General features: G+C 36.8%; 2 long non-coding RNA genes across 2 annotated transcripts; both read left to right on the top strand.

The window, feature by feature from the left end:
• LOC110272262 lies at positions 11-18,553 on the top strand. The gene is made up of 3 exons (XR_002363388.1): positions 11-101; positions 1,418-1,422; positions 18,542-18,553. It is a non-coding gene; the product is annotated as an uncharacterized LOC110272262 (long non-coding RNA).
• On the top strand, positions 615-1,030 carry LOC110272259. The gene is made up of 2 exons (XR_002363385.1): positions 615-829; positions 978-1,030. It is a non-coding gene; the product is annotated as an uncharacterized LOC110272259 (long non-coding RNA).

The following is a 24,026-nucleotide window of genomic DNA, read 5'->3' as shown; positions in this document are numbered from 1 at the left end:
AATGACATACGACATTATATTTTGTTTACGTTTGTGTTGGTATTTGTTTGCCGGATTATTTAATGTCTCCATTTGACTAGAGATATAAGTATTATTATTTTGTGGTTGGGTTTTCTTGACCATCATTATTACTTCTATGTTTTATGATTTTTCCGCTAGTGGTGCTTATTATTATGCCATTTTGACATTATGATTGATTTGATCATAATTAGATAGATTCAGAATCAATACATATTAGCTAATATTAGTATCTTTGATATATGAATTGAGCTCTGTTGGGATTTGAAGTGAAGATTTTTTCTTTTACTTTTGTTTTATCTTATTTATTTATTAGCTCTGAGGGATATTTCTTTGCATTTTGACCATTCCCTCTGTGGTTGGGTTTTCTTGACCATCATTATTACTTCTATGTTTTATGATTTTTCCGCTAGTGGTGCTTATTATTATGCCATTTTGACATTATGATTGATTTGATCATAATTAGATAGATTCAGAATCAATACATATTAGCTAATATTAGTATCTTTGATATATGAATTGAGCTCTGTTGGGATTTGAAGTGAAGATTTTTTCTTTTACTTTTGTTTTATCTTATTTATTTATTAGCTCTGAGGGATATTTCTTTGCATTTTGACCATTCCCTCTTGATGTGGGAGTTCTAGTGCAAGTGGGGTTTTCCTTTTTTTTTCTGGGATTTTGAAGTGGAAGTGGGAGTTCGAGTGATTTGGATTATACCCGAGAGAAGGGGTTGTTGGTGCAGCTTTTGTTTAAATAATTAAAAGTTCATTTATGCTCAGTTTTGAATATGCTGCCTGATCAGGGAAAAAAGGTAAAGTTACTCAGCTCATATGTGTGTCTTTCACTAATCTATTATGTTTCACTCAGTAAATCACTATTGATGTCTTTGTTATTTATGGTTATCTTTCAGCAGTTTGTTGAACTACAATTCCCAAATTCACATATTTTTTGTTTATTAGGCAGTCGATGACAAGCAAAATGAAGCCATCACAGCTGCATCTAATGAGTTGGCCAAAAGAAAAAGCGATCTTGAAGAAAATTTAAAACTTTCACATGATTTAAAAGTAAGTATAGTTTCATAATGATCTTAGGCTTTCTATTTCTTGTATTTGTAATTTTCTTGTTCTGCTACTTACTGAAAACTATTTAGCTGGGTTGATGGATTCTCACGCTCATACATAGCTGTTGCCTCTCCAGAAGTTGTTAATACAAAATACTGACTTCATGTGTTGTTCGGCTTATTGAATGCCTGAAATAATGATTGCTTAACTTAAACTTAGAAGTTCACATTTTTCTTGGGTTGTGAATGGTTCTTATATGTGGTATACTGGTGCGGAATTTTTAACCACAAACTAACCGGCAAGTGCACCGGGTCGTACCAAGTAATACCTTACGTGAGTAAGGGTCGATCCCGCGAGGATTAATGGATTAAGCAACAATAGTGTTTGATAGGCTTAGTGGTGCACGAATTGTAAATCACACTTTTCACAACTCGTACCACTAACCAGCAAGTGCACTGGGTCGTCCAAGTAATACTTTACGTGAGTAAGAGTCGATCCCACGGAGATTGTCGGCTTGAAGCAAGCTATGGCTATTTTGTAATTCTTAGTCATGAAATCAATGATAAGAGTGATTATATTTATGAAGAGTAAATAGCATAAAATAAATAATACTTGTTATGCAGTAATGGAGAACAGATTGAGGTTTTGGAGATGCTCTGTCTTCTGAATCTCTGCTTTCCTACTGTCTTCTTCTTCACGCACGCAGGTCTCCTTCCATGGCAAGCTGTATGTTGGTGGATCACCGTTGTTAATGGCTACCATCCGTCCTCTCAGTGAAAATGGTCCAAGTGCGCTGTCACCGCACGGCTAATCATCTGTCGGTTCTCACTCATGTTGGAATAGAATCCATTGATTCTTTTGCGTCTATCACTACGCCCAACACTCGCGAGTTTGAAGCTCGTCACAGTCATCCCTTCCCAGATCCTACTCGGAATACCATAGACAAGGTTTAGACTTTCCGGATCTCAGGAATGGCCGCCAATAATTCTAGCCTATACCGCGAAGACTCTGATCATGAACCAGGAGGCTAAGAGATACACACTCAAGCCAGTGCAAATAGAACGGAGGTGGTTGTCAGGCACGCGTTCATAGGTGAGAATGATGATGAGTGTCACGGATCATCACATTCATCAGGGTGAAGTGCGAGTGAATATCTTAGAATAGAAACAAGCGTGATTGAATGAAAAACAATAGTAATTGCATTAATTCATCGAAACACAGCAGAGCTCCTCATCCCCAACCATGGGGTTTAGAGACTCATGCCATCAGGAATACAATATTCATATGTAAAAAATGTCATGAGATGCAAAATAAATCTCTAAAAGTTGTTTAAATACTAAACTAGTAACCTAGGTTTACAGAAAATGAGTAAACTATGATAGATAGTGCAGAAATCTACTTCCGGGGCTCACTTGGTTTGTGCTGGGGCTGAGAATTGAGCTTTACACGTATCTAGGATGTTTCTGGAGTTAAACGCCAGGTTGTAACCTGTTTTGGGCGTTTAACTCCAACTTGTAACCTGTTTCTGGCGTTTAACGCCAGAATGGAACATGGAACTGGCGTTAAACGCCAGTTTATGTCATTTATCTTTGAGCAAAGTATAGACTATTATATATTGCTGGAAAGCCCTGGATGTCTACTTTCCAACGCAATTGAGAGCGCGCCATTTGGACTTCTGTAGTTCCTGAAAATCCATTTCGAGTGCAAGGAGGTCAGAATCCAACAGCATCTGCAATCCTTTATCAGCCTCTGAATCAGATTTTTGCTCAAGTCCCTCAATTTCAGCCCAGAAAATACCTGAAATCACAGAAAAATACACAAACTCATAGTAAAGTCCAGAAATGTGAATTTTGCATAAAAACTAATAAAAACATAGTAAAAACTAACTAAATCATACTAAAAACTACCTAAAAACAATGCCAAAAAGCGTATAAATTATCCGCTCATCACAACACCAAACTTAAATTGTTGCTTATCCCCAAGCAACTGAAAATCAAATAGGATAAAAAGAAGAGAATATACTATAAATTTCAAAATATCAATGAAACTTAGCTCCAATTAGATGAGCGGGACTAGTAGCTTTTTGCCTATGAACAGTTTTGGCATCTCACTTTATCCTTTGAAGTTCAGAATGGTTGGCATCTATAGGAACTCATAATTCAGATAGTGTTATTGATTCTTCTAGTTCAGTATGTTGATTATTGAACACAGCTACTTTATGAGTCTTGGCCGTGGCCCTAAGCACTTTGTTTTCCAGTATTACCACCGGATACATAAATGCCACAGACACATAACTGGGTGAACCTTTTCTGATTGTGACTCAGCTTTGCTAGAGTTCCCAATTAGAGGTGTCCAGGGTTCTTAAGCACACTCTTTTTGCTTTGGATCATGACTTTAACCACTCAGTCTCAAGCTTTTCACTTGACACCTTCACGCCACAAGCACATGGTTAGGGATAGCTTGGTTTAGCCGCTTAGGCCGGGATTTTATTCCTTTGGGCCCTTCTATCCATTAATGCTCAAAGCCTTGGATCCTTTTTATTACCTTTGCCTTTTGGTTTAAAGGGTTGCTGGCTTTTTGCTCTTGCCTTTTGGTTTAAAGAGCTATTGGCTTTTTTTGCTTGCTTTTCCTTTTTCTTTCTTTTATAAATTTTTTTTCGCAAGCTTTGTTCTTCACTACTTTTTCTTGCTTCAAGAATCAATTTTATGATTTTTCAGATTATTAATAACATTTCTCCTTTTTCGTTATTCTTTCAAGAGCCAACAATTTTAACATTAATAAAAAACAAATTCAAAAGACATATGCACTGTTCAAGCATTCATTCAGAAAGCAGAAAGTATTGTCACCACATCAAAATAATTAAGCTAATCTCAAGGATGAATTTGAAATTCATGTACTTCTTGTTCTTTTGTAATTAAAGTATTTTTCATTTAAGAAAGGTGATTGATTCATAGGACATTCATAGCTTTAAGACATAGACACTTGAACATTAATGATCATGTAATAAAGACACAAACATGAATAAACATAGAGCATAGTAAACGAAAAACAGAAAAATAAAGAACAAGGAAATTAAAGAACGGGTCCACCTTAATGACGGCGGCTAGTTCTTCCTGTTGAAGATCTTATGGAGTGCTTTAGCTCCTCAATGTCTCTTCCTTGCCTTTGTTGCTCCTTCCTCATGGTTCTTTGATCTGCAGTCAAATGCTCTACCACTGAACTATGGACCCTTGAGATGAACCTCTCCATCTCTCATGACTCGGAGGTGGAAGCGACTGCCTTCCTTTTCCTCTTTCTAGAGGTTTCTCCGGCCTTAGGTGCCATAAATGGTTATGAAAAAATAAAAAGTAACGCTTTTTTCCACACCAAACTTAAAAGGTTTGCTCGTCCTCAAGCAAAAGAAGAAAGAAGGGAATAGAAGGAGAAGTGGAGGAGATGGAGGTGTGTGAATGGGTGGGTCTGGGAGGGAAATGGTTTGAATTTGAATGGTGAGGTAGGTGGGGATCCTGTGGGGTCCACAGATCCTGAGGGGTCAAGGACTTATCATCCCTGCTCCATTGAGGCGTGCAAAAATGCCCTTAGTGTTCAATCCTGGCGTTTAACGCCAGACTGCTGCTTGTTTCTGGTGTTAAACGCCAATTTTTCTCCCTTTCTTGGCGTTAAACGCCAACTTAATGCTCTATTCTGGCGTTAAACGCCAGTCTGGTGCTTGTTTCTGGTGTTTAACGCTAGCTTGATGCTTCTTTCTGGCGTTAAACACCAGTCTGATGCTTCTTACTGGCGTTTAAACGCCAGTAAGCTCTTCCTCCAGGGTGAGCTATTTTTAATGCTGTTTTTCATTCTGTTTTTGATTTTTCAGTTATTTTTGTGACTTCATATGATCATCAACCTAAAGAAAACATAAAATAGCAATGGAAAATAAATAGATATAATTAAATAACATTGGGTTGCCTCCCAACAAGCGCTTCTTTAATGTCATTAGCTTGACAGTGAGCTCTCATGGAGCCTCACAGATAATCAGAGCAGGGTTGGGGCCTCTAAACACCAAACTTAGAGTTTGAATGTGGGGGTTTTGTTTGACTCTGTATTGAGAGAAGCTTTCATGCTTCCTCTCCATGGTTACAGAAGGAGAACCTTGAGTCTTATAGTTTGCAATGTTTGCAAGCCACGGAGCTTCCTGAATAGCAAACAATTGCTCATCTGGAAAGGTTTCAGAGATCTCAGTAGGAAGAAGGGACGCTCCTGCTACTGGTTCTATCTGGGACAGGTGATCAGCTACTTGATTCTCTGTTCCTTTTCTGTCTCTTATTTCTATATCAAACTCTTGTAGAAGCAACACCCATCTTATGAGTCTGGGTTTTGAATCCTGTTTTGTGAGGAGATATTTTAGAGAAGTATGGTCAGTGTACACAATCACTTTTGATCCCACTAAATAAGATCTGAACTTGTCAATGGCATAAATCACTGCAAGCAACTCCTTTTCTGTGGTTGTGTAATTCTTCTGTGCATCATTCAAAACACGGCTAGCATAGTAAATGACGTGCAGAAACTTGTTATGCCTCTGTTCCAATACTGCACCAATGGCATGGTCACTGGCATCACACATTAGTTCGAATGGTAATGTCCAGTCTGGTGCAGAAATGACAGGTGTTGTGACCAACTTAGCCTTCAGAGTCTCAAAGGCCTGCAAACACCCTGTGTCAAAGACAAATGGTATGTCAGCAGCTAGCAGATTGCTCAGAGGTTTTGCAATTTTTGAAAAATCCTTTATAAACCTCCTATAGAATCCTGCATGCCCCAGAAAACTTCTGATTGCCTTAACATTGGTGGGTGGTGGTAATTTTTCAATTACCTCTACCTTAGCTTGATCCACCTCTATTCCCTTGTTCAAAATTTTATGCCCAAGGACAATTTCTTCAGTCACCATAAAGTGACATTTTTCCCAATTTAAAACCAAGTTAGTCTCTTGGCATCTTTTCAGAACAAGTGCTAGATGGTTAAGACAGGAGCTAAATGAGTCTCCAAATACTGAGAAGTCATCCATGAAGACTTCCAGAAATTTTTCTACCATATCAGAAAAGATAGAGAGCATGCACCTCTGAAAGGTTGCAGGTGCATTGCACAGACCAAAAGGCATTCTTCTGTATGCAAATACTCCAGATGGACATGTGAATGCTGTTTTCTCTTGGTCCTGAGGATCTACTGCAATTTGGTTTATCCTGAATAGCCATCCAAAAAGCAGTAGTATTCATGACCTGCTAGTCTCTCTAGCATCTGGTCTATGAATGGTAAAGGAAAATGATCCTTCCTGGTGGCTGTATTGAGCCTTCTGTAGTCAATACATATACGCCACCCTGTAACTGTTCGTGTAGGAACCAGTTCATTCTTTTCATTATGAACCACTATCATTTCTCCCTTCTTAGGGACAACATGGACAGGGCTCACCCAGGGGCTATCAGAAATAGGATAAATAATCCCAGCCTCTAGTAACTTAGTGACCTCTTTCTGCACCACCTCCTTCATGGTGGGATTTAGCCGCCTCTGTGGTTGAACCACTGGCTTAGCATCATCCTCCAATAGGATCTTGTGCATGCATCTGGCTGAGCTAATGCCCTTAAGATCACTTATGGACCACCCAAGAGCTGTCTTGTGTGTCCTTAGCATCTGAATTAGTGCTTTCTCTTCCTGTGGCTCTAAAGCAGAGCTTATGATTACAGGAAAAGTGTCACCTTCTCCCAGAAATGCATATTTCAGGGATGGTGGTAGTGGTTTGAGCTCGGGTTTAGGAGGTTTCTCCTCTTCCTGAGGAGTTTTCAGAGGATCTTTTATTTCCTCTGGTTCCTCCAGATCAGGCTGAACATCTTTAAAAATGTCCTCTAGCTCTGATTCGAGACTCTCAGTTATATTGACCTCTTCCACCAGGGAGTCAATAATATCAACGCTCAGGCAGTCTTCTAATGTATCCGGATGCTGCATAGCTTTGACAACATTTAACTTAAACTCATTCTCATTGACTCTCAGGGTTACCTCCCCTTTTTGGACGTCAATGAGGGTTCGTCCAGTTGCTAGGAATGGTCTTCCTAGAATGAGAGTTGCATTCTTGTGATCCTCCATTTCCAGCACTACAAAGTCAGTAGGGAACGCAAATGGCCCAACCTTGACAATCATGTCCTCAATTATGCCTGATGGGTATTTAATGGAGCTATCAGCAAGTTGAAAAGAGATCCGGGTTAGTTTGACCTCTTTAGTCAAGCCAAACTTTCTGATAGTGGATGCAGGGATTAGATTGATACTTTCCCCAAGATCACATAGAGCTGTCTTGGTGCAAGCACCCTCTAATGTGCATGGTATCATAAAGCTTCTGGGATCCTTAAGCTTTTCTGGTAAGCTTGTTAGGATGACTGCACTGCATTCTTCAGTGAGAAAAACTTTTTCTGTTTCTCTCCAATCCTTCTTATGACTTAAGATCTCTTTCATGAACTTAGCATAAGAGGGTATTTGCTCAATTGCCTCTGCAAACGGAATCTTTATTTCAAGAGTCCTGAGATAGTCTGCAAAGCGGGCAAATTGCTTATCTTGTTCCGCTTGGCGGAGTTTCTGAGGATAAGGTATTTTGGCTTTATATTCTTCAACCTTAGTTGCTGCAGGTTTATTTCCTACAGAGGCAGGTTGAGAAGCCTTCTTGAGGGAGTTAGTATCAGCACTTGCAAGTGTCTAATCCCTCACTGGCATTTGAACGCCAGAACTGGACATGGATTGGGTGTTTAACGCCAGATTCCTACCCTTTTCTGGCGTTTGAACGCCAGAACTGGACATGGATTGGGAGTTTAATGCCAGTTTTTCACCTCTTTCTGGCGTTTGATCGCCAGACTTATTCCTCTCTGGGCTCTTCCTATCCTCAGAGGGATTTTGGGTAGCAGGTTGCTCATCCTCTGTCAGCTGTTCTTTTCTTGGCTTTCTGCTACTTTGAGTTGAAGTATTTAACGTTTTTCCACTTCTTAATTGAACTGCTTGGCACTCCTCTGTTATCTGTTTTGATAACTGCTGTTTTGTCTAATTTAATTGTGATTCCATATCCTTGTTAGCATTTTTGGTTTCTTGTAGCATCTCTTTAATTTCTGCTAACTGCCTTGTTATAGAAGATAGTTGCTGATTGAGTTCAGCAACTTGTTTCTGAGGACTAAAGTCAGTTGATACTGCCTTAGCTTCTTCTTTCATGGAGGACTCATTACTTATGTACAGATGCTGATTTCTAGCAACTATATCAATAAGCTCTTGAGCCTCTTTAATAGTCTTTCTCATGTGTATAGATCCACCAGCTGAGTGGTCTAGAGATACCTGAGCTTTTTCTGTAAGCCCGTAGTAGAAGATGTCTAACTGCACCCACTTTGAAAATATTTCAGAGGGGCATTTCCTTAGCATCCCTCTGTACCTCTCCCAGGCGTTATAAAGGGATTTATCATCCTCTTGTTTAAAGCTTTGGATGTCCAACCTTAGCTTTGTCATCCTTTTTGGAGAGAAATATTGATTCAGGAATTTGTCTGATAACTGTTTTCATGTTCTTATGCTTGCTGTAGGTTGGTTATTTAACCACCTCTTAGCTTGATCTTTTACAGCAAATGGAAACAGTAACAGCCTGTATGCATCCTGATCTACCTCTTTGTCACGCACTGTGGATAAATTTTCGAAAATTAAAGAAAAGTAACAAGAGAACACCAAACTTAAAAGTTTGACACAGGATTTAATCAAAGAAAAATTATTTTTGAAAAAGTTTTAAAAGGAAGATACCCAATTACCAAGAACATAAGCACAACGCTATAGCCAACTGAGCTATAAATTTAACGTGTTTTTTTTTAAAAAGGTATTTAATGTTTATAAAATTTTTTTGAATACTGATAATTTGAAAGCACACAAGAAAAACAAGAAAAGACACAGAACAGGAAAAACTAAAGATCAAACAAGAAAAATAGCAAGAACAACTTGAAGATTAAGAAAGAACAATGAACACAAATTTCGAAAATTTAAAGGAAAATAAAAACATGCAATTCTAGTTACTCTAAACCAACAAAAATAAATTATTCCTAATCTAAGCAACAAAATAAACCGTTAGTTGTCCAAACTCGGACAATCCCCGGCAACGGCGCCAAAAACTTGGTGCATGAATTGTAAATCACACTTTTCACAACTCGTACCACTAACCAGCAAGTGCACTGGGTCGTCCAAGTAATACTTTACGTGAGTAAGAGTCGATCCCACGGAGATTGTCGGCTTGAAGCAAGCTATGGCTATTTTGTAATTCTTAGGCGAAGACTCTGATCATGAACCAGGAGGCTAAGAGATACACACTCAAGCCAGTGCAGATAGAACGGAGGTGGTTGTCAGGCACGCGTTCATAGGTGAGAATGATGATGAGTGTCACGGATCATCACATTCATCAGGGTGAAGTGCGAGTGAATATCTTAGAATAGAAACAAGCGTGATTGAATGAAAAACAATAGTAATTGCATTAATTCATCGAAACACAGCAGAGCTCCTCATCCCCAACCATGGGGTTTAGAGACTCATGCCATCAGGAATACAATATTCATATGTAAAAAATGTCATGAGATGCAAAATAAATCTCTAAAAGTTGTTTAAATACTAAACTAGTAACCTAGGTTTACAGAAAATGAGTAAACTACGATAGATAGTGCAGAAATCTACTTCCGGGGCTCACTTGGTGTGTGCTGGGGCTGAGAATTGAGCTTTACACGTATCTAGGATGTTTCTGGAGTTAAACTCTAGGTTGTAACCTGTTTTGGGCGTTTAACTCCAACTTGTAACCTGTTTCTGGCGTTTAACGCCAGAATGGAACATGGAACTGGCGTTAAACGCCAGTTTATGTCATTTATCTTTGAGCAAAGTATAGACTATTATATATTGCTGGAAAGCCCTGGATGTCTACTTTCCAACGCAATTGAGAGCGCGCCAGTTGGACTTCTGAAGCTCCAGAAAATCCATTTCGAGTGCAGGAAGGTCAGAATCCAACAGCATCTGCAGTCCTTTTTCAGCCTCTGAATCAGATTTTTGCTCAGGTCCCTCAATTTCAGCCAGAAAATACCTGAAATCACAGAAAAACACACAAACTCATAGTAAAGTCCAGAAATGTGAATTTTGCATAAAAACTAATAAAAACATAGTAAAAACTAACTAAATCATACTAAAAACTACCTAAAAATAATGTCAAAAAGCGTATAAATTATCCGCTCATCACTTAGTTAGACAAACAGAAAATAGGGTTTGGAAGTTCAAAAGCAATAACAGTAAATTTAGAATATTAAAAATAGGCAGATAAATAAGTTGGGAATAAAATATTGAGAAAGCAGTTAAGGTTTCAGAGTTATCTATTTTTCCGGATTAATTTTTCTTACTAACTATTTTAATCATGTAAGATTTAATTTATGGCAAACTATATGTGACTAGACCCTAATTCCTTGGACCTTTCTAGTCTCCTCTAAAATTCATCAACAGCCAATTCCTTGGTCAATTAATTCCAATTAGAGGGTGATGATCAAATTCCAGTTTATATGCCACAAAACTCTAATTACCCAAAATTAAAAGGATTATATGTCACGTATCCCGTTAAATCCAGATAATTAAAATTTAGGAGAATATGTTTTCAAGCTGTTGTTCAAGTAAAGAACTTTTCCAAATTTTACAAGAACTCAAATAGAAAGAGGGTCATACTTCCGTTCCACCCAAATTCATAAGATAAGGAGCGAAAACAATTCTTAAAGTATAAATTCATACATAAATTAAAATAGAAAAAGCAATAAAATCAATCCATACAAATAGACAAAGCTCCTAACCTTAACAATGGAGGTTTAGTTGCTCATGGTTCAGAGAAAATAAGGATTGTAAATTGTAAATTGCAATGGAATAATGTTGAGGTGGGATCCTCCGTTAACTAATATTGGGATCCTTTTATATCTAATCCTAATAAATTTAAAATTCAAATTTCTAAAACTAAAATCATATGTTTTCCAAAAAATAATATTTGAATTTAAATTTGAATTAATTAACAAGTCTTCAGTTGATGGGTGGGGACCACTTGTTTTGTCCATTCTGCAGCTTCTAATCTGTGTTTTCTGGGCTGGAAACTGAGTCAAAACAGCCTAGAAATTACCCCCAGCATTTTTCTGCGTTTTCTATACATGGCGCATGTCACGCGTACGTGTCGATGGTCTTTTTTGCGAGTCACGCAGACGCGTCAGGTACGTGCATGCGTCGCCGTGCAAATCTTCAAATCACGCGTACGCGTCAGTCATGTGCCGCGTCGCCATGGAAAGCTCCCATTCACGCGTACGCGTCAGTCACGCGCACGCGTCGCTCCTCGCTGCCATCTCCTTTGATTCTTGTGCTGCAGAAACTCTATCAAATCCAGCCGAATGCTACCTAAAATAAACAAAATTGCAAAAGACTCAAAGTAGCATCCATATTGGCTAAAAGATAATTAATTCTTTATTAAACTCAACAAATTAGATGCAAATTCACTAGGAAAAGATAGGAAAGATGCTCACGCATCACAACACCAAACTTGTATTGTTGCTTGTCCTCAAGCAACCAAAATTAATATAGGCTTAGGATGTGAGCTTTGCTAGAGTCCCCAGTTAGAGGTGCCTAAAGTTCTTAAGCACACTCGTTTTGCTTTGGACCACGACTTTAACCGCTCTGTCTCAAGCTTTTCATTTGACACCTTCACGCCACAAGCACATGGTTAGGGACAGCTTGATTTAGCCGCTTAGGCCAGGATTTTATTCCTTTGGGCCCTCCTATCCATTAATGCTCAAAGCCTTGGATCCTTTTTACCCTTTGCCTTTTAGTTTAAAGGGTTATTGGCTTTTTCTGCTTGCTTTTTTTTTATTTTTTTCTTTTTTTTCCACAAGCTTCATATTTTTCACTGTTTTTTCTTGCTTCAATAATCAATTTTATGATTTTTCAGATTATCAATAACATTTCTCTTTTTTCATCATTCTTTCAAGAGCCAAAAATTTTTAACATTCATAAACTTCACTATAAAAAATATGCACTGTTCATGTCATGCATTCAGAGTCACAGAAAATACCACCACATTTGAATAAATGAGACTACTCTAAAAATTAAACTCAAATTCTCATGCACTTCATCTGTTCTTCTTTCTTTTTGATTTCAAGCTCAGTGGACAATACATGAGACATCTTTCAGAATTAAAGCACTTAACAGAAAATTAAACTAGAACCTATGAATCTACTAATAAAGGATCATGCAATAACCAAAACAAAGTAGCAGGAAACCAGAACATAACATAATAAAAGTGGGAAGGAAAAAAATGAAAGGAACCAAACCACCTTAGTTATCTGAGCGGTCGTTTTATTCTTCAGGTTGTGCTCCTTTGTGAAGATGATTTGCCTCCCTTTGGTACCATAAGAATAGACAGAAAACCCATAAGCGAAGCGTCAACACCAAACTTAAAGGTTTGCTTGTCCTCAAGCAAAGAAGAACTGAAAACAAAAACAAATAGTAAGATCAAATAAGAATAAAGGATAAAAGAACAAGAGAGAATTAGGATTGGGAGAGAGAGAAAGAAAATTAAAACTGGGCGGCGAAGGCGACGCATATGCGTACGGCACGCATACGCGTGGGTCGCGAATTTTCCTTAATGACGCTTGAGCGTCAGGCACGCGTCCGCGTGCCCTTGGTATTGTGCGATTCGTACGAAGCCAGCCGCGCGCATGCGCAACTCTCTGTTCGCGTGGCTTTGGGACCAATGCTTTCATACGACGCGTGCGCGTCATGCTCGCGCACGCATGGATGGATATTTTTGCAAATGACGCGCACGCGTCAGGGACGCGTTCGTGTGAACTAATTTTGTGCTTCTGGCACACTTCCAGCCCCAAACCAGCACAACTCTCTACCCAATCACATATTTACGCTGTTTTTCAAGGTTACGCGTACGCATGAGGTTTGTGCACCAAGCACAGGTCCAGCACTACTCCTTCTCAACCCTCTGTTCACTTTTTATTTTTCACGCACACACATATGACGCGTACGCGTCAGCGACGCTTGCGCGTCGTGTGCTCTTTTTTTTATCACCTGAGGTGTTCGGTTCCTGTGATAAAATAAATGCATGATCAGAGAAACAGTAAAAACTCAATAAAAAAATCAAACAAGTAAGAAAACTACTACTACGAAAAGTACTAAGGATATGAAATTATCAAGTTGCCTTCCGACAAGCGCTTCTTTATCGTCACTAGCTTGACACTTGATTATTGAAGTTTCTTCCTCTTCTTCCAGTTGGTTAAAAGAAATGTCTCCAAGGGGGGAGAGGTGAAGATTAGTGCCCCCTGATATGAAGTCCTCCTAACAAGCTTTCTTTTATTATGATTAGCTTGATTCACCTTGCTTGTTGGGGTAGAGGTTGGATTGCTTTTTGTTGACCTTTTTTTCTTTATGGATATTTTCTTCTATTTCTTGGTCACAATCCCTTTTTCAATACTTTCCTTGGTTTCCTTCACTTCTTTGATTTCAGAATGTGGGTGTTGTGTGATGGTTAGAGTGTACCCTTCATCAAGAACTTCTTGAATTAGTGGTTCAATAAACTCACCCTCCATGCCACTCTCTGTTTCATTGGGGTGTAGATTCCCATAATTGTTTTCATCCCTTGCAACCTCCTTTGTTTGTGCATCAACCTCCTTTGTTTTTGCATCTTCCTCTTCTTCCATGTGTGAGGGTGGAAAGTTTTCTAATTCACTGGAGTATAAACTTCTTTGATTAATTTACTCACTTTCTTCCATAGGATCTTGCATTATATCTCTTGGAAAGGAATTTTCTTGCTCCTCTTCCTGTGACTTGATAATCGACTGCACACGTTTCTCTACATTTTTAACACTTGTCTTTATATCATGTATGCATTCTTTCATGAGAAGCTCAAGATCTGATGGTATTTGAAATGAATAAGGAGACGGTGGCTCTTGACATGAATAAGAAGGAGGTGATGGTTCTTGATAAGAGTAAAAAGATGATGGTTCTTGGTATGGATAAGAAGATAGTGGCTCTTGATATGGGTAGAAAGATGATGGTTCTTGATATGGATAGAGAGATGGTGGTTCTTGGTATGGATATGGAGATGGTGGTTCTTGATGTGAATATAGAGATGGTGGTTCTTGATAGTTGGAACATGGAGCATTGAAGTTTCTTTGGTTTTGACTTTGTCAACCAAAATTCGGGTAGTTCCTCCATCCACAATCATATGAATTACTACTTGGGTGGGAGTAGTAACCCATGTGATCTCTCTCCATTATTTTTCCTTAGTACAACACACCAAATAGAATTAAATGCACCATGTGGTAAACAGGAAAGCAAAGAAGAAAGAACAGAATTCTAAAAATTAAAATAAGAAAAATTAAAATAAAACTAACTAGGAAACACCAAACTTAATTTCAGAAATTAAAAAAAATATTAGTGCTATTTATTTATTTAAAAATTTAAAAATTTATTTTTTGTATTTATTAAATAATAAAAGAAAAAAATGAAAGAAAACGAAACAGGGGAGGGGGTTGCTAACGAAAAAAAAAAGAAAATAAGGGAAATTTTAAATTTTATTAAAAAATTTTTTGAAAAAATAATAAAATAATATTTAAATAAAATTAAAATTAAAATGCCTAATCTAAGCAATCAAACAACTAATAGTTGTTAATCACAGTCAATCCCCGGCAACGGCGCCAAAAACTTGGTGCGGAATTTCTAACCACAAATTAACCGACAAGTGCACCGGGTCGTACCAAGTAATACCTTACGTGAGTAAGGGTCGATCACACGAGGATTGATGGATTAAGCAACAATAGTGTTTGATAAGCTTAGTGATGATCAAATTTCTATCGGTAAAGAAATTCACAAATAAATTTTCGTTGTAAGTATAGTTTCTAAACCAACAAAGAGTCCTTTCATACAAAAGTTTTGCTTGTCACAAGTAACAAACCCAATAAAAATAAATAACCGAAGTATTCAAACCTCGGGTCGTCTTCTCAAGGAATTACAGGGAAGTATGATTTATTATTGGTTACGGAAAAGATAGAATTTTTGTTTTGGGTTTTTAAAATAAGGAACAAGTAATTTAAATGACGAGAAAATAAATTAATAATTAGAAAATCTCTTGGCAAGGTATAAGAATTGGAATTCCTATCCTAGTTATCCTTATCAGGTGTGATGAGAATCGGGTTTTAATCCCACTTAGTTGACCTTTACTAAAGCAAAGGAAGGTCAAGTGGACTAATTAATTTGATCCTCAAGTCCTAGTCAACTCCTGTGGAAAGACCAGTTTTAGAGCGATTCAAATCAATTAGCAACTCTAATTTCAATCAACAGTTGAGTTTGATAACTCAAGTATTACCAATTAATCAACAAAGCCAAAAGGGAAGAAAATCTACTCGAATGAAAATAATTTGGATAAATCGAAAACATCAATAACATAAATAAAACGATCTTATATCTGGAATACCTCAATTTATATTAATTAAGAAAATCCTAACATGAATGGTTCATAAGTCAAATTGAAAAGATAAATAACAATTAAAGTAATAGAATAAATAAAAGTAGAAAACAAATTAAAGGAACATTGAACCTGTAATTGAAGAGAAGTAGCCTAAACATAATAGAAATCCTAAATCCTAATCCTAAGAGAGAGGAGAGAACCTATCTCTCTAAAAACTATATCTAATCCTAAAATTATTAATTATGAATGTTGTATGAATTGTTTTTTTTTTATGAATGGATGCCTTCCCTCACTTTATAGCTTCTAATCTGTGTTTTCTGGGCAGAAAACTGGGTCAGAAACAGCCCAGAATTCGCTGGTTGCGAATTCAAACACGCTGACTTTCGTCACTGCGACGCGTCCGCGTGGAGCATGCGTTCGCGTCACTTATGCTCAAAGCAACTATGACAAATTATATATCATTTCGAATCCCCGGATGTTAGCTTTTCAACGCAACTAGAACCGCCTCATTTGGACCTCTGTAGCTCAAGTTATGATCGATTTAGTGCGAGAGGGTCAGGTTGACAGCTTTGCAGTTCCTTCAATTTCTTTCATTCCTTCCACTTTTGCATGCTTCCTTTCCATCCTCCAAGTCATTCCTGCCCTGTAATCCCTGAAATCACTTAACACACATATCACGACATCGAATGGTAATAAGAGAGGATTAATATTAGCAAATTAAAGGCCAAAGAAACATGTTTTCAATCATAGCACAAAATCAGGAAGAAAAATGTAAAACATGCAATTAGTATGAATAAGTGGGTAAAGAGTTGATAAAAACCACTCAATTGAGTACAAGATAAACCATGAAATAGTGGTTTATTAACCTCCCCACACTTAAACATTAGCATGTCCTCATGCTAAGCTCAAGAGAAGCTATAAGAGAGTAAATAGGAATGGTAGAATGCATGAAATGCAACCTATCTATATGAATGCAACTAAATGCAGAATGCTCTTTCCTACTTGGTTAAAAGTAAACAAATCCTTCAAGAACAAATATGAACTGGATTTCACTAATTCAAATCACAAAATAAAGTACAAGTGAACTTGCAGAAGAAAATAGCTCATGAAAGCCAGGAACAAGGAATCGAGCATCGAACCCTCACTAGTGGTGCATATCACTCTAATCGCTCAGGTGTTTAAGGTTCGATTCTCTCAATTCTCTACTAATCTTGCTTTCTAAGACTTGCTCTTCATCTAACAATCAACAAAAATTTAATGCATAAATACACATATCAAGAGGTCTTTCAAGGGTTGTAATGGGGTTAGGGTCAAGGTAGGATTGTATTTGGCCAAGTGGACTAAAATCTGAATCCTTAATTAACTTAAACTTTTCCCACCTAACTTAAGACAATCCATGTAATCACAATACCACATCTAACTATCCATTAACCATGTTTTCAACATATTCATGCATTCTAATTTCAAGTACAGTACATATGCATTGCTTTCACCACTTACTTTGGGGCATTTTGTCTACTTTTATTTATTTGCTCTTTTTCTTTTGTTTTTCTCCTTTATTTTTCTTTTTTCTCTTTTTTATATATATATATATCTATTTTTTTTTCAATGCATATGATTAAATTATTGAATGCATAAACATGTCCTAAACATTTCTTTCACATTTTCAGAAAATTCTAACATACTCAATTTCCAAAACCAAACATTTCCAAACCCACTTTCTCCACACTTAATTCATGAGCACTCTCACTAGTCTAAGCTAACCAAGGATTCAAATTAAGGACATTATTGTTTTCCGCTTAGAGTTAGTGATGAGCTAAAGTAAAGAACAAAGGGGTATAATAGGCTCAACATTGGTTTGCAAAGGATAATGAAAAGGTTAAGGCCATATGGGTATGTAGGCTAAGTGAAACAAACGCCTCAATCATATAAGTGCATGCATACATTAAACAATGAAAATATAGAATTAAGCAAGACAAAGATCACAATTTTAGAGAGAATAACATACACCAAAAATAAAATATTGGTTGATAAAATGCAACCAATTCAAATAGGCTCAAAATCTCACAGGTTTTGTGTGTTCGAGCTCTAAACCATGTTCCAAAATAAAATTTCTTCAAACAAGTTCATTAAAAATTTTAATTCAAATTAGTGAGATGTTATAAAAAGTTTCTTGAAAAAGAAAATATCACTTTAACCAAGTGGTGGTAAAATATGCACAAAATCAAATAATTATGCAATCAAACATGCAAATGCAACAATGAGCAAACAAAGAAAATAAAATATTGGTGTTGATAAGAAGGTAACTAACCCACGGAAGTCGGTATCGACCTCTCCACACTTAAAGATTGCACCGTCCTCGGTGCATGCTAAGATGTGCGAGTGGACGGGTTTCTCCAACTAATGCTTTTCTTCCAGAGAATGTGCAGATGGACTTGTTTGTCTCCCCATTTAGAAGCTTTCCCTTTCCCTTCTTTGGTGGCCATCCTGAAAGAAGAGGAAAAGAAGAAAAGTAACCCAGAAATAAAGATAAGAAAATAAATACAGTATGAGTGGGTTAATGCCAAATAATGGGGGTCTCAATTACATGGTAGCTACAACATGCAAGTGAGAAAGCAGTAGAAGCAAAGGGCATATCAATAGTGCAAAAATTGCAACAATGGAGAAGAGAGTGTGGGTAATGAAAGACAATATAGATTCATGTCAATGCAAAAGGAGTACAAGTATCATAAAAGATTAGCATTGATTTAAATGATATTACCCAATCAGAATAAAACAAGTCATGAAGCACCAGGATAATTCAAGAGAAGATGTAACAGTTGAATAAGAAAATTTAACACCAATGGTAAAATAATAAATTTATAAAAGAAAATAAAAATATGCACAAAATTAAAATGTAATGAATGAAAGTATGCAAATAAATTAAATAAAATAGAATGAAAGTGAAGAGAAGGATGAGAAGTTAGAGAGATGAAGAAAAAGAAAGTAAGAAAATAGAGAGAAAGAAGGAGAAACGATAGAAGAAATTAGGATTAGAAAAGAAAAGATAAGATAATTGGCACTGATCTGGATAAACTGTGCATTGCATGTGACGCGGACGCGTGGAGCACACGATCGCGTGATGTGTGATATTTGTCAGGTGATGCGGATGTCGCGTGACCTGATTTGTGCTACTGGCGCGAGTGCAGCCTCGCGTACGCGCAACTCTCTGTTTTAAAGGTATTTTGCCAAAAATCTGGGTGACGCGTTCGCGTGGGTGACGCGATCGCATGAATGGCCATATTTCGAAAAACGACGCGGACGCGTCAGCGACAATCGCGCATCGCGTGCGAATTTTTTTTATGCAGTATGCAGAATACAGATGACTATGCAGAAATTATGAATGAACTCGAATGAAAATAAAATAAAGTAAAACTAAGAACAAAAAGGAAAGAATATACCATGGTGGGTTGTCTCCCACCTAGCACTTTTAGTTAAAGTCCTTAAGTTGGACATTTGGTGAGTCCCTTGTTATGGTGGTTTGTGCTTGAACTCATTTAGGAATCCCCACCAATGTTTGCAATTCCAATATCCTCCAGGATCCCAAACTAGGCATAGAAAGTCTTCAAGCAAGTTGAAGCAAGTGACAAGGCCCTAAGAGTATTGATTTCCAGAATGAATTCCGGGGTCCCAAACTTTGCTTTTACACCCATCTTCTTGTTGATCATTATTGTTCCAACCGGGTGGCAAGCAATCTGAATTCACTAAAGCGGCCAAACAACTTCCTAGACCCATTCAGTTGAGCTTTACACCAACCTTTGCATTTAAACTTTGAGCTGTCCACCATATTGAATCTTGCATGACGACTCCTGCCACTAACCATCTTCCTCTTACTCTTAAAGCCACAAAGAGAACTAAGTTTCCCATCTGTCTCAAGCAAAGCATATTCAAGTGAGCTAATTAAGCTTAGAGATGAAAGATTTACCCACTTAAATGAAAGAATATATGGTGATGGTTTTGGGGGGAGAGGTCTTCAGCAACTTTGGTAGGGTGATTTCCAACTCCATTCTCTTGAGCTCTTCTTTGACAACTTCCACCTTTTTGCAAGCTTCTTCAATATCAACCTCTTCCTCTTGGTAGCTTTCTTCCAATTCGATCTCTTCTTCATTGTTCACCAAGGGCATGGGAGGTTGTGCTTCTTCTTCTTTAATTTCCATGTCAAGTCCAATGGGAGAGGATTCAATTATAGATAAGAATTCATCAATGATTGAATCCATCTCTTGATCAATCTCTTCGAAGTCTTCAACCGTGATATCCGTTGGAGGTTGTACACCCTCCTCAACATCAATTTCAAACATCTTTGAAGGAGGCTCTTTGACTGGATTTTCCCATGGAGGTTCTGCATCTCCTAAATCTTCAACCACTTCTTTCTCTTCAATAATTACTGCTTTGTCCAGTTGTTTTAGTATAAAATCGTACTCATCCTTGATGATTTTCTTTCCATGACAACTTCTTTTAATTGTTCCTTCATCTTCAAGGGTCTCTCCTATCTCCATATTTTGGCCTACTCTAGCTTCTTATGAAGTATGGATTTGCGAAGATGATTCCTTCTTTCCTATTCCATATCAATAGCATAATTGGGATCATCTTGCTCTTGGATTGATGGATGTGGGTGCTCTTCCTTGGAGGGTGGTGATGGGATGGAGAGATTATTATGTGGTTGAAAAGGAAGTGCACTCGAGCTTGAGGGTTGAATATTGGAGGTAGAGGATTGGTCCATGCGGGATATAAGTGCTTGAAGAGTAGAGGTGAGACTAGTGATAGAGGCAAGTGTGGTATAAAGCTTTGTTTGCCCTTGGTGAATAACACCAAGGGTGTTGTCATCCAGTGGAGGTTGGGGTGGATAAGGGTTAGGGTCATATGGAGGTGAATGGTGTAAAGGGGCTTGTGAGTTTGGTGGTTCAAAGGTATGTTGGAGAGGCGGTTCATAAGCATATGGTGGGGCTTGTTGGTAACTACAAGGGGGTCCACCATATTTATCATCTTGGTACGCTCCCTGGAATGGCTCTTGACTATAGTAATTTGGTGGAGGTTGGTTGTCACGAAAGGGTCCACCATAACTATTATCTTGGCATGCATTGTAGGATGATCGTTGCCCATAGTACTTTGGAGGGTGTTGCTGCCGAAAGGGTTGATCAGATCCTCGTGGCTCCTTCCATCTGTGATTGTTTCGACCTTGATGCATGTTTCTGTTATAATTTCCATTCCTTACAGCAACATTAGAACCAAACTCAAAGCGAGAGGGGTGAGAATTCATAGTAGCTAATAAAAAATAAAAACACAAACAAATAACCAAGCAAAAGAAAATAAAATAAAATAAAGTAAATAAGAGAAAAGATTTGAAAAAGATTTGACTTTAAGATTAGAAAAGATAAGATAAGTTAGGTAAGAGAAGATAAGTTTTTAAATTAAAAGGTTTTTGAAATTTAAATTTTGAATTTGAAAATTAAATTTTGAATTTTGAATTTTAAAATTTGAAATTTGAAATTTAAAATTTGAAATTTTAAATTTGAATTTTAAATTTTGAATTTTGAATTTTGAATTTTAAATTTTGAATTTTGAATTTTGAAAAATTCAACAATATAAGATAAAGATTTGAAAAATATTTAAATTTTGAAAAGGTTTGATTTTTAAAATTTTTTAAATTTAAATTTTAAAATTTGAAATTTGAATTTTGGAATTTAAATATTGAAATTTGAAATTTGATTTTTGAAATAAGATAAGATTTTGAAAAAGATATGATTTTTTAAAAAGATTTGAATTTTGAAATTTAAAACTAAGATAAGATAAGATGAAAAATTTAAAATAAAAATCTGAAAAAAAAAATTTTTTCGAAAAAAATCAATTTAAAAGTGAATATTTACAATAACCAATAATAAGGCACACGTTTACAATTCCCCGGCAACGGCGCCATTTTTTGACGATCAGATTTCTATCGGTAAAGAAATTCACAAATAAATTCTTGTTGTAAGTATAGTTTCTAAACCAACAAAGAATCCTTTCGTACAAAAGTTTTGGTTGTCACAAGTAACAAACCCAATAAAAATAAATAACTGAAGTATTCAAACATCGGGTCGTCTTCTCAAGAAATTGCAGGGAGGTATGATTTATTATTGGTTACGGAAAAGATAGAATTTTTGTTTTGGGTTTTTAAAATAAGGAACAAGTAATTTAAATGACAAGAAAAATAAATTAATAATTAGAAAATCTCTTGGCAAGGTATAAGAATTGGAATTCCTATCCTAGTTATACTTATCAGGTGTGATGAGAATCGGGTTTTAATCCCACTTAGTTGACCTTTACTAAAGCAAAGGAAGGTCAAGTGGACTAATTAAATTGATCCTCAAGCCCTAGTCAACTCCTGTGGAAAGACCAGTTTTAGAGCGATTCAAATCAATTAGCAACTCCAATTTCAATCAACAGCTGAGTTTGATAACTCAAGTGTTACCAATTAATCAACCAAAGCCAAAAGGAAAGAAAATCTACTCGAATGAAAATAATTTAGATAAATCAAAAACATCAATAACGAATTTTTCTTTTTTTTTTGATAAATGGATGCATTCCCCCACTTTATAACCTCTAATCTGTGTTTTCTGCGCCGAAAACTGGGTCAGAAACAACCTAGAATTCGCTGGTTGCGAACTCAAACACGCTGATTTTCGTCACTGCGACGCGTTCGTGTCACTTATCCTCAGGGAAACTATGGAAAATTATATATCATTTCGAATATCCGGATGTTAGCTTTGCAATGCAACTGGAACCGCCTCATTTGGACCTTTGTAGCTCAAGTTATGATCGATTTAGTGCAAGAGGGTCAGGCTGACAGCTTTGCAGTTCCTTTAATTTCTTGTATTCCTTCCACTTTTACATGCTTCCTTTCCATCCTCCAAGCCATTCCTACCCTGTAATCCCTGAAATCACTTAACGCACATATCACGGCATCAAATGGTAACAAGAGAGGATTAATATTAGCAAATTAAAGGACAAAGAAACATGTTTTCAATCATAGCACAAAATTAGGAAGAAAAATGTAAAACGTGCGATTAGTATGAATAAGTGGGTAAAGAGTTGATAAAAACCACTCAATTGAGCACAAGATAAACCATGAAATAGTGGTTTATCACTTAGTTAGACAAACATAAAATAGGGTTTGGAAGTTCAAAAGCATTAACAGTAAATTTAGAATATTAAAAATAGGCAGATAAATAAGTTGGGAATAAAATATTGAGAAAGCAGTTAAGGTTTCAGAGTTATCTATTTTTCTGGATTAATTTTTTTTACTAACTATTTTAATCATGTAGGATTTAATTTATGGCAAACAATATGTGACTAGACCCTAATTCCTTAGACCTTTCTAGTCTCCTCTAAAATTCATCAACAGCCAATTCCTTGGTCAATTAATTCCAATTAGAGGGTGATGATCAAATTCCAGTTTATATGCCACAAAAACTCTAATTACCCAAAATTAAAAGGATTATATGTCACGTATTCCATTAAATCCAGATAATTAAAATTTAGGAGAATATGTTTTCAAGATGTTGTTCAAGTAAAGAGCTTTTCCAAGTTTTACAAGAACTCAAATAGAAAGAGGATCATACTTCCGTTCCACCCAAATTCATAAGATAAAGAGCGAAAGCAATTCTTAAAGTATAAATCCATACATAAATTAAAATAGAAAAAGCAATAAAATCAATCCATACAAATAGACAGAGCTCCAAACCTTAACAATGGATGTTTAGTTGCTCATGGTTCAGAGAAAATAAGGATTGTAAATTGTAAGTTGGAATGGAATAATGTTGAGGTGGGATCCTCCGTTAACTAATGTTGGGATCCTTTCATATCTAATCCTAATAAATTTAAAATTCAAATTTCTAAAACTAAAATCATATCTTTTTCTAAAAATAATATTTGAATTTAAATTTGAATTAATTAACAAGTCTTCAGTTGATGGGTGGGGACCACTTGTTTTGTCCATTCTGCAGCTTCTAATCTGTGTTTTCTGGGCTGGAAACTGAGTCAAAACAGCACAGAAATTGTCCCCAGTGTTTTTCTGCGTTTTCTGTACGTGGCGCATATCACGTGTACGCGTCAGTCACGCGTACGCGTCGATGGTCTTTTCTGTGAGTCACGCGGACGCGTCAGGTACGCTCACGCGTCGCCATGGAAAGCTCCCATTCACGCGTACGCGTCAGTCACGCGCACGCGTCGCTCCTTGCTGCCATCTCCTTTGATTATTGTGCTGTAGAAACTCCATCAAATCCAGCCGAATGCTACCTAAAATAAACAAAATTGCAAAAGACTCAAAGTAGCATCCATATTGGCTAAAAGATAATTAATTCTTTATTAAACTCAACAAATTAGATGCAAATTCACTAGGAAAAGATAGGAAAGATGCTCAC

Source organism: Arachis ipaensis, chromosome B05, assembly GCF_000816755.2.
Source record: "Arachis ipaensis cultivar K30076 chromosome B05, Araip1.1, whole genome shotgun sequence".
NCBI classification, from domain to species: Eukaryota; Viridiplantae; Streptophyta; class Magnoliopsida; order Fabales; family Fabaceae; genus Arachis; species Arachis ipaensis.
This window is presented reverse-complemented; position numbering and strand designations above follow the sequence as displayed.